The following is a 12,248-nucleotide window of genomic DNA, read 5'->3' as shown; positions in this document are numbered from 1 at the left end:
TGCCCTTAACAAAGCCAAACTGGGTAGGATCCAGTGTCTGTAGGTCCCCAATATCTTTATTTATGAGGTCCATGATGATCCTTTCCATAGCTTTGCAGACCAAGCTAGTCAGGCTTATGGGGCGATAGTTTCCAGGATCCGTTGAGGCACCACCTTTGTGGAGAGGGACCACTGTTGCTGTACGCCATTCTTTCGGTACATATCCTGTAGTAAGGCTAAGATTGAACAGTAGTTTTATGTTTGGGTTTAGCTCTTCTTGGAGTTCATGTAGGACACAGCCCAGGACACCATCTGGTCCCATTGATGCTGTGTTTTTTGCTTTGGAGAGGGCGGCTCTTACCTGAGCATCTGAGATGTCAGGGGCAGCACTCTGTTGGGATAGATATTTGCCCTTTTGGTGGGGAGAGGGAGAAGTTTGCACTGAACCTGTCAGCTAGGATGTTGGCAATGTCTGTGGGCTCGGTGTATTTTTTGTCATTTTGGACTAATTCTGAGCATATCTGGGAATTCCCACCCAGGTTCCTAACATAACTAAAGAAAGCCTTGTGATTATCCTTAGTGTCCTGTGCAATTTTTCTCTCGAAGCTGGCCTTAGACGATTTTATGAGTGCCCGTAGTTTTTTGCTAATACTGATCAGAGATGCCTTCCCTTTTTGGGATTTTGCTCTATCATGTAGTAGCTTCCTCCTTCTATTGTATAGTTTGTTTATGGCTGGGGTCCACCAGACAGGACGTCTTCTCTGTATGACCATCCTGAATTTATGATGTATTGTGCCAATGCCTTCATCCACTGACAAACCATTCTCCCAGCTTACCCCCAGTCATGACCCACAGTTGTAGAATAGCCATCTCTCCTCATTTCCATAATGACACTCATGAAAAAGAATGTGTATCACAACATTTTTAATTACTGATAGAGCTCTTGGTTATTGGCCAGCTGTGGTCACATGGCAGGCCAGAATAACAAGGGGGCTGACAGAGCTGCAGCTCCAGGCCTACATGTCAGAAATAGGCCTTGCTACCTCTGCATCCAGTTTAATCTAAAATCATGTGTTATTGCCTCTCCAAATAAATAGGTATCTTAGAACTTTGAGCTGCAGTCCCCCAAAGTCCATAATGCAGCACTGGTCACATGGGGAGGGCAGTGCCAGTCACTGTGTCTTCTTCTACTGTAGAGTATGCTTGGAGGGTATAACTCGACCGTTTTTTTCACAGTATTTGAAACACAATGGATGCCAGGAAGGGATGGCTTTCTAATGACTTACTTGCTGACAGTGATGATTGAGTCTGGTTTACTTTCTGTTCAATTCAATTTGCATTTGGCTTTAGTTTTATTGAGCAGGTTGCTATGTGGAACTCACAACGCCCCTTTTCAGCCACAAACTAGTAACAAACAATGTACATAAGTATTTACAAAAATTAAGCAAAATATAATAATTTTAAGAATTACACAAAATAATATGGCTTGTAACAAAGTTATAATAATGCAAAGAAAGAATATAGTGATGATAAAATATCTATGCAACCATTCCAATGTATGTACTTTTTTATTTCATTCAAACAACTAGAAACACACCATGAGTGTTTTTTCACACAAATTTTGTACACACCTCAAACCACAAATAAAAGCCCTATATGATTCAGAAATGGAACCATGTGCAATGGAGAATCAAGATACCCAACTGTATATCCTCATGACTCCAGATATGCAAATGGGTCTGAAAATCTTACTATATAGTATAGCCCATGATTCACTAGCATTTGTGATTTGTAGATTACACTGTAGAGAATGGGCAGGGATTTACAAGTGTCCAGCTATGGACATACAACAGAAAAAGCAGTACTCAGCATATGATTACCAAATCATGGTGATGCGTTGTTCAGCATATACAGTCTGTTTGTTAAAAGGGATGCAGTGATACATTCTTGTGTTCTGTACAGTGCTTACAAGCATACTTCTGCATCCACCCAGCCCATCCTCATATTATGATATGGCTGAGGTTACACCACTGGGGACAATTATCATACGTAACCCTTTCATTAGTGTACCATGTGAATGACACCATCTGCACATTAATGCCAACATCTAACAGAAATTTTGAAAAACTGGACCTTGCTATGACCGCAGGACACCAAGATGCAAAGGTACATTGCTTGCCACAGGTTATCATAGTCTGGACAGTGGTTGGAAATGTTACAGCATTCCCTCCATCTGCATTATGTGTACTCTGGTGACCCTCTGTGCTATAGGTGGACTTCATACTACACAAAACACTTCACATAAAAGTATGAGCACTAGAACAACAGGGCGGGCTGAGTATGTATATAATGAGGTATAGTTTCCTGAAACATTGCATAAAATAAAGCCATATCATTGCATAACAGAGAACAAAGAATATTTAACTGAGTGCTTACTAGAAGTTTTCATATTTACTGTTTTGGATGTTGCAGTGTAGATAACAGAAAAAATATAGTCCATACATTTTTTAATCTATTGTTAACTTATATAAACTTGCACTAAATTCCTTTTTTTATTATTTATTTATGTATTGTTTACCAGGGCAGTACACTAATCACAACAGATCATTTGCAAACACAGCACAGGTGTCAAAATTCATAAAAAAATAAAATTAATTCAGAAACATGACGTTATCGCCAGAAGGTGCAGAGTACTGCAGACAACTGAAAACAATGAGCAAATTTTATTAACAGAGTAGAAAAACAAATGTGGATTACTTTTAGCAGTAAATATGGGAAGGAAGCAATGTGTAAGAGCAGTTGATTTATCATGTTATAAATGCTGTCAGGAGTGTGCATTGTGTATGTATGTACTGTCTGACATGAATGTCCCCATAAATGAGGTCTACATGAGGAAGATTTCTTTTTATCAATTCCCTCTTTTCATGGCCAAGTATTCCCTTGGCCGTGAACAGTCCTACGGGACTGCATAATATTTATAAATCTGCTTATGCAAAAACTATTTTTATCTTATTTTTAGTAACCTCATCTTACTTCAAGCACTACCATTCTAACTTACATTTTCTGCGGAAGTACTGATTTAAATATGATTCAGATCGTTTGTCAGAAGAAAACATTGTAGGAGCCTAAATATAACAGATGGATACATGAGAACTGACTGAATAAAATCAGACCTCTAAAGATTATTAAAGAAGTACCAATGGAAAACAAATACATGGCTCATTAATTGTATTAAGAAACATATGGACTGTTTTTAGTTCACAAACAATTTGTTTTTCGGCAGTACAAATCCTTTTGCAAAGGGACTAATTACTGTAAATATATGCAGTGGTGAGCAGTATCAGGTGTTTATATACACATGAATGATTTATACAAAAGAGTCAAGAGTGGCTTTTTCCTATAAGAAGAAAACATTCATCAATTATAGTTATACTGTGTGATTTATGCACAAATGATTTAGGCTTAAAAGTGATTTATTTTTAAAGGCTATTTATTTATTTTCCATTTGTTAACAGGGGATGTCCGACTGGGCCAGAGGCCCGTTTTCAGTGGAGACTCGGGGAAAAAACTCCTTTATAAAAAAACCCATTATATGCAAATTCATGCAATGCAATACAATACCAGCAACACATAAAATTTTACAATACAATACAAGAAACACATTACAGGATAATATCAGAAATATAGACAGTAAGTAAGCTAAACAACTAACTGAGAAAAACAAAGAGATGTCTAACAAAACATACAATATAGAGTAATAATATTCTGAGTAGAAAAAAATGCTAATTAGCAAACTGACAAATAAAAGTAGATTGTACCATCACAGAGAAATGGCAGATTTTTAGGTCAAATGTCACGGTATATAGGAGGAAAGCATTATGAAACGCATATATGGTATAGAAGGCAAGAAAAAAGCACAAAAACTGCTGTATGGCAACAAAAAAAATCCACACTGAATACAAAACTGAACTGCCACAATCATCCAATGCCAAAGGATAAATGCACAGGATTAACAGAAAAGAAAAATTTAATTAAAAATTAACTGATGAAAAAATATTTTAAATGTTTAGCACTTTCGTACACTATTTGTTGTATGGACTTCTTTAGAACAAACAGAAACAAGAACCACCCTCAGTTTAAATACTTAGTAAAGTACATTATACACAAAATTTTACCCTTAAATGTAAATAACCCTTACCAACATCATCACTTTCATACAGAATGCGTCTGTTGTGAGTTATGGGTACAACTTATACAACAAACTGGTTGACAGGTTCAACAAAAATGGTTTAGAATTCATTAAAGTGTTAAATAACAAGAGAAATGACTTGTCCATTTCACAGATCAACTGCTTAGAGACATCTATTAAGTTGGATTTATTGTTTGACCATTATTCTGAAGCCTGTTATAAGAGCTTTACTTCAGTTGGTTGGCAAATAGATTGTATCAACATCAGAAAGTTGAAGACAGCTGGAAAGGGATACAAAAGCCTATCAATCCAACACTGCTTATTCAATACCCAAGGTTGGGGGAAGGAATAACAATATAGAAGGGGACTATCCCCATTCAAATACTGTACAAGGGAGTGGGGCTGGGCCTTTTACAGATGGCCTCACTAACGGCCAGGTAACTGAAAATATTAACTTTAGTTATGATCCCTCAGATTTTCCCCCTCTGCAAGAATTCAACAGACTCATCAGTCAGATCGAACGGTCCCCCAACAACATGAAATTGCTTCCACCCAGCAGAAAGAAACTGAGAGCCCCATGGGGACGTGGAAGGGGGAGGGAAAGAGTCCAAAAATTGAAAGAGGTATCCTAGCCTTATGGATAGATGATTTTGTGACATGGATTCAAAATTTACAACTATTCCAATGACGGCATCACTGAAACACATTTTAGACTATTCGAGAAGGGTTTACTTATGTTCCGTTGGCAAGGTTCAATACAGCAGATTGTTTGTTGGAGGTCAAAATTTATACTAGGAAGCTTAATCTGGCTCTCATTAATGGTAACAAACAAGAAGTCCATAAAGATATTTTCAAGAAGAAGAGTTGTTATACTCCAGCCCCCGTGTTCAGTTGGTACACTTATTTGACAGTTTATGTAGGTGTGACATCCATCCATCAGGACATTTTTCTCATGTTAATATGCATAATTTGAAAAAGGATGAGTGGATAGTACTGAACAAATTGAGTGGTGATACTTCCATTAGAATCATGAAACCTGACAAGGGTGGAAGGTGCTCAATTTGTTACTGGATGTCAATAAGTATGTTCCAGTTTCTTTCAATGGGGTTAAAGTTTCGCACAACAAAATTGATTTATATTTAGATGAATTATTGTTGAGCTCTTAAATATTTAAAAAGGAGTTTGACTTTCTTTATATTGAGAAGCCAGTTGTGCCTGCCATTTTTGGGAACCCAAAAGTGCTTAAGGACATAATTAATCTACCTCTCTAAGACCAACAGTATCCACCAGGCAATATAAAATGCACTCTTTGGTAGTATACATTAACCAGAAATTAAAATCTTTTGTACAGAAGAAACTATATAGTTTGTGAGATTCCTGGATCTTTTTAAGATGGTTTTCCCCAGATTTATATGCAAATAACTTTCTTGGGTGGCATAAGCCAGGGAACCTTGTTGGCTAGCCTTACGTAGGCCCTTGGTCCGATAGTCTAGTACCTACCTATGAACCTATGAACCTAAGAAGGGACTTTGTTTGTTTGCTTAGATATAATTGATTGGTTTAGCTGTATCACCATGTCTGAAGGCCTTGAATGTTTCTCTGAGGCCTTGCTTTGATGTTCTTCTGTATTAGCAGCAGAATGTATTATCTTGTTGAATTTTATGAAATTTGTACTTTATTGCAACTTTGTGTACTTTGAAGGGGAATATTGCAAACAGTTACAAGGGATGGCTATGGGTGGTGCATGTGCACCACTTTATGCAATATAGTGATGTGGCCCTAGGAGGATGGATATATAGTAAATTCCCATTTCAAGCATAGCTGGTTAATGTACACTAGACTCCTTGATGACATATTTATTTTGTGGAAGGATACACAACATAAATTAGAGGAATTTACTGATTACATCAACTCCACTAGTTCTTATTTAAGTGTACACACATTGTTTTTAATAATTTTTGTAATTACTTGGATGTTTAATTTATAAAGATGATAGGCAATATAAATCCAGCAGTTACAGAAAGCCCACTTATTTGAACTCATATTTGCACTTTCAGAGTAGCCACCCTAAGTTTCAAAAGAAGTCCATTGTAAAATGATAGTTTGTTAGGGTATCCAGGATGGTCACTGATGATGTAGTTTTTGATAAAGAATTTGACAAGATGGCAGGTATGTTCATCAATAGGGTCCATATTAGTTGATCGAACGTTTAGTCAATCGAATAACTAAATGTCGATCACTAATAATTGAACACACAAACAAAACTACAAATGGCAGTTTCCACTCAGGGAAACAAGTCGTTTGGCTATTGCACAGAGTTTGCCCTTTCTTCAATGTGGAGTGATCTCGGAGTTAGTATATTTAGTTAGGGGGTGTGGGGGGCAAAGCCCCCCACTTCATTTGTGTTTATTTTTTTTCCATTGAGCAACAGCATTGTTTCCCTGAGTGGAAAGTGCCGTTCAATGTTTTGTGTATGAGATTATTAGTGATTGACGTTTAGTTATTCGCTTAACTAAACATTCAATCATCTGATACAGATGCCATCAACAGGGGTTACCCCAAAGAATTTGTCAATGATATCAAAATGGGGGTGGTAAAGCTAAGGACCCAGAGAGTTAACCCCATTTTATCTCAGGCAATGTTACTGGAGAAATTAGCTAAGACAGTAAACTTTACTAAAAGCCTTGTTTTAGGCCATCACCCTTTAAATCAAGAAGTTAGGAAAATTATCTACAAATACTGGTTGTTTTTTAATACTGACAAGAATGTTTCAGCAGTAGTGGGTGATTGCCCCTTGATAACATATAAAAAGGGTATGATAAAATGTGGGTGGTGCAATCAGTGCCCTTACATTCTGGAAGGAAAGTTCATAACTGATTCAACTGAAAATGAAGATTAAATTAGCTGACTTCTCTAACTGTATGTCCAAAGGTGTTATGTATTTTGCTATCTGTGACCCAATGTAAAGCATTTTATATTGGAAAGACGGAAAGGTCCCTCAAAAGTGCATCTACGAATACACCTATGATATTCATAGGATGAATGTAAATAATGCACTTTACAGTATGTCCTGATTTCAAAGTGTTCAGATTTTGGGTATTGCAGAAGGTAACACCTAACCCCAGAGAAGGTCTGTAGAGAGACCATTTTCGAATCAAGGGAATTTGTTGGCAGCTTCAACTAAATTCAAAACATCTCACAGTTTAAATGAAAATGTTTCCAACACAAGTATTTTGATACTTAGAGTCATGGACTTATAAAATGTAACAGTGATAGTGGTGCTCGTAATGAGGTTTGAGGGATTTTTATTCAATGAGTTTTAATTTTATTGAAGATATACGATGAGAATTGTGAGGGCTTCAGCAGATAGTTATTATTCACCATTACTATGATAAGTGTTTATAGTATGCATTATATACACTTGTGGTTAGGATTTTAACTTAATTTATTACAAGTAGATAAATGGATATTTATGTATATTCATGTTATGTGTGCGTGTATATATATATATATATATATATATATATATATATATATATATATATATATATATATAAACTATAACAATATATATATATATATATAAACATACATTACATACACACACACACACGCACACACACACACACACACACACACACACACACACACACACACACACACATATATATATATATATATATATATATATATATACACACATATTTCTCCATAAATAAGAGCTACCCCAAAAATTAGCTGTAGTTAAGATCATCAACAACACACGACGGACGTGTTCAATTATAAAATAATAATATAATTGACACCTGTTGACTGAGGTTATTGTACTCTGCTCGCCATTTTCAGACCATTCAAACACCTAACTTCTTCTCTTTGCAGAAAGTTGTAAGATTCTTTCCCCAGGAGTCCTCCATGATTCTTACTGTAACCCTAATCCTCACTCACACTTGATGTTTGAGATCCTTGGCCTATAAACACTGGTAAGTGTACTTATATTGGTCAAAATACAGACAACGCACGTAAAACATGTTCACTTGATAATGAATGGGTGTGGATGTGTCTTCTTAACTGTCATCATTTTTGTTGCCACTCCTATCTCATAAGTTCTCAATAACCCCCTCCAGACAAGATGAGTGCAAAAAGAAAGAGCTATTCCGTCGAGTACAAGAAAGGAATCATGGAGGACTCCTGGGGAAAGAATCTGATGGCTTTCTGCAAAGAGAAGAAGTTGAATCTCCGAATGGTCTGAAAATGGTGAGCAGAGTACGATAACCTCAGTCAACAGGTGGATGAGGGAAATGCTATGAAGTGCAAGTGTGGATCAGGTCGGCAACCATTATTTCCTGAGCTGGAGGACATCATCTGTGAATGGATTACTAACAGGAGAGCAAAGGCTTTGGTTGTGTGCAGGGCTGATATTCAAGCATTTGCCCTTGCAATGGCACCACAGTTAGAAATATCCCCCAGAAGAATTCAAAGCATCACAACATTGGCTGGATGGCTTCCTTCAGCGATATGAACTGCCTCTAAAAAGATTGACAACACTGTTCAAGCTGGAAGATACTGAAGTTATTAAAAGTGCACTTGCATTCAAGTCCTTTGTTAATGGCATTGACTTTTCTAAATACCAACTCTCCAACATGATTGCTATGGATGAAACTGCAGTGTTTATGGGCTAAGGATCTCAAACAACAATTGATCAGAGGGGTACCTCGTCAATCTACATTCCCTCCACTGGTAATGAAAGTGCATGTGTTACCTGTATTTTGGCAATTCATCTAGATGGAAAGAAAACCCCACCTCTAATCATTAGTAAGGGCAAGAAAGATAAGACTGAATGTGTTTCAGGCATTTACATTCTTGAAACCAAAAAAGCTTGGTGCACACAACCAGTTATCAGGAAGTGGGTCGATGTGATGCTGCCACTTGTTTTGCAAGGTGGCGAGAGAGGTCTGCTAGTCTGGGATTCAGCTAGCACTCACCGCATTAAAGACATGAAGAACTTCCTTGCACAGAGAAGAATAGATCAAATAATGATTCCTGCAGAAAGACTGCCTATCTCCAGACTCTTGATATTGCAATAAACAAGCCATTCAAGGACCATTTGCACATGGAACTCAATGACTATACTTAAAATAGAATGGAGAGAAATCAGTGTGGAAACTTTGTGAAGCCTACCCTGCAAGAGGTCATGATTTGGGTGAAAATTCATGGGATAAAATAATTGACAGTTGTGTTGCCAATGCATTACGAGCAGGCTACATGGACAAGTAGTGCTCATTTAAGGAGAGCTCTATTGCTAGGCATGACAGATTGGGGCCAATGGTTCTACAGGAAATGGTGTTGCAAGAAATTCAGGCCGGAATTCGGGGGTTGGAAACTTATGACAATGTTCCAGAAGAAGATGACATGACTGTATTTGAATAACTTTTCCATTATCAGAGCAACAGAATGGATTGCTTCAGCATTCAGCTGCCAGCAAGCTCTTGTCAGTTTTTTGACTTTATTGTATAAAGGTAACGTTTCATTACCAAGAGGTAATTACAAAGTAAGGCTTTTAGCTCCAAGACTTCATTTTTATGACTTTCCATCATTCTTCTCTGACAGTTTGGGTAAGGAATAACGTATCACCACTCAAAAAGTAGCAGTTATTCACCTGTTTTATTCACCTCTTCCAATACACATGTATTGAGATTTTTCTGCACTTTCTATTAAGCATGAAATATTGCACTGTGAAAGCCAAGGTGTAGATATTCTGAAACTGAAATGTTTGTTGCACTGTTTATGTAGAATTCTCACACAACGATTAACGCGTTACCTAGAATTGTTGCCCAATAATGGAAAAGTACCAAATGAATGTCAATTTGTGTACATGAATAAATGTCGATTTGTGTACATGAATAAATGAATAAATGTAGATTATTGTACAAGGGGGTTAATAAGGCATCCCCTGATAATAAGCCCCAATGCATATTTCGGCGGGGGAAAAAGTGTAAGACCTAGTCTTATTTTCAGGGAAATACGGTATACATATATATATATATATATATATATATATATATATATATATATATATATATATATCTGGATCTACTTTATAATATCGAAATTCCAGAAGATCGAAGATGACATTGTTGAGATGAAATCAGTGAAAAAACACTTCAGTGAAAGACCAGATTGATAAATATCTTCCCAAAGTAAGTAACCACTAACATCAAAAGTCACGAAAATGAAACTATACCATCCCCAACCCTCCCAGGTGGGGGGCTATGCCCCCTACACCACCCAATGTGGGGAGCTGTGCCCCACATGCACTCATCCAAACTAAATATACCAACTCTGAGATCACAGTACATTTGGGGAAAGGGCAAAGTTCACCTTGTTGGCCAACAGGTTACTTACCCTGGGAATACATTCACTGATCTGGTCCTTCGCTGAAATGAGTCCTCGCTGATTTCGTCTCAGCAATATTGTCTTCGATCTTCTGGGATTTTGATATTTTCATTTCAGGTAGACCAATATATATATATATATATATGTGTGTGTGTGTGTGTGTGTGTGTGTGTGTGTGTGTGTGTGTGTGTGTGTGTGTGTTGTTTTGGAGAGAGAGAGATAGAGAGAGATCTACTTCTAAAGCTCGAAGTTTTAAAACTTTGATCTTCAAACGGCCAAGATCAGAAGATGGAAGCTTTAAAACTTCAAAAATGAAATAAAAAAAAATAAATGAAAACAAAAAATGTTTTGTTTACTTTTTTGCAGGGGGCAAGCCTCCCTGCACCCCCCACACACCCCTTGCTAAATAAATATACCAACTCTGAGATCACACTACATTGAAGAAAATGGTAAATATCCTGTTCCACACTGTAAGGTGATCTCCATTCAAAACATTTGAAATTTCAAAACTTTGATCTTCTGTTCTTGGTTGTTTGAAGTTTGAAGTTTTGAAAAATCGAGCTTCTGAAGTGGATCCCAATACACATATACGTACATGTATATATATATATATATATATATATATATATATATATATATATATATATATATATGTGTGTGTATATTTACATGAAAACAGATGCATTCTATATGAGAGTGATGACATTGGTAAGGGTTATATACCCTTAAGGGTAAAGTTTTGTATATAACGTACTTTTACTAAGTATTTAAATTGAGGGTGGTTCTTGTTTCTGTTTGTTCTGAAGAAGTCCATACAATAAATAGTAGATGAAAGCGTTTAACTTTTAAAATATTTTTTTATCATTGAATTTTTAATTAATTTTCTCTTTTGTATTAATCATGTGCATTTATCCTGTGACGTCTGACATTTGTTTCAAAACTTTGAACTTCAAACAGCCGAGACCAGAAGATCAAAATTTTGAAATTTTGACAGTTTAGTTTTGTATTATGTGAGGCATAGTTTATGAAATCACTTTTGTTTGCAAAAAATTATAAAAGAATACAATTGTTTTCAAAATAGAAAAGTTCATTATTGATTCTGTACCAAGACTTACTATACTTATATCAGTTTACAAGAAACATATGAGTAAGTATAATAATAATTAAAAACACATCTACTTACGGTATATAGAATTAATTTATGCAGACTGCCTCCTGGCATAAAAGACAATCAATCTGGAGGTGCCTGGCATAAAAGGCAATCTATCTGGGGGTTAGGAAATACTTCTGTATGATTAATAAGTAAGTAAATTATTGATGTTTAAGGTAGCAACTTGTGGAGTATAATTTTTTTGCAAGAAAATTTCTGTACAGTGATTGTGGAATAAACACATAAATATACAGTGATATTGTTGTCATGAATGAAGTTATATTGATGTCTGCTAACTAAATGGAGTAAAATGTTACATGGCCCAAGGCACTGATAATAAAGCCAGAAACAAAATATCAGGCAATGCTTTTGGTGTTTCTCTGGGCAAATTTATCAGATAGTTTTGAAATCATAGACATTTAAGTATATGAAGTAGACAGCAGTGAAACTGAATCGCAGGTTTCAGTTCTGCTTAGGGTAATGGGGTACAGGAATACATACTGGATGCAGTTTGTTAACACAGAGAAATCTGCTTCA

The sequence above is a fragment of the Protopterus annectens genome, chromosome 11.part0, assembly GCF_019279795.1.
Source record: "Protopterus annectens isolate FY-2018-M chromosome 11.part0, PAN1.0, whole genome shotgun sequence".
NCBI classification, from domain to species: domain Eukaryota; kingdom Metazoa; phylum Chordata; order Ceratodontiformes; family Protopteridae; genus Protopterus; species Protopterus annectens.
The sequence above is the reverse complement of the archived record's forward strand: the minus strand, read 5'-3'. Positions refer to the sequence as shown.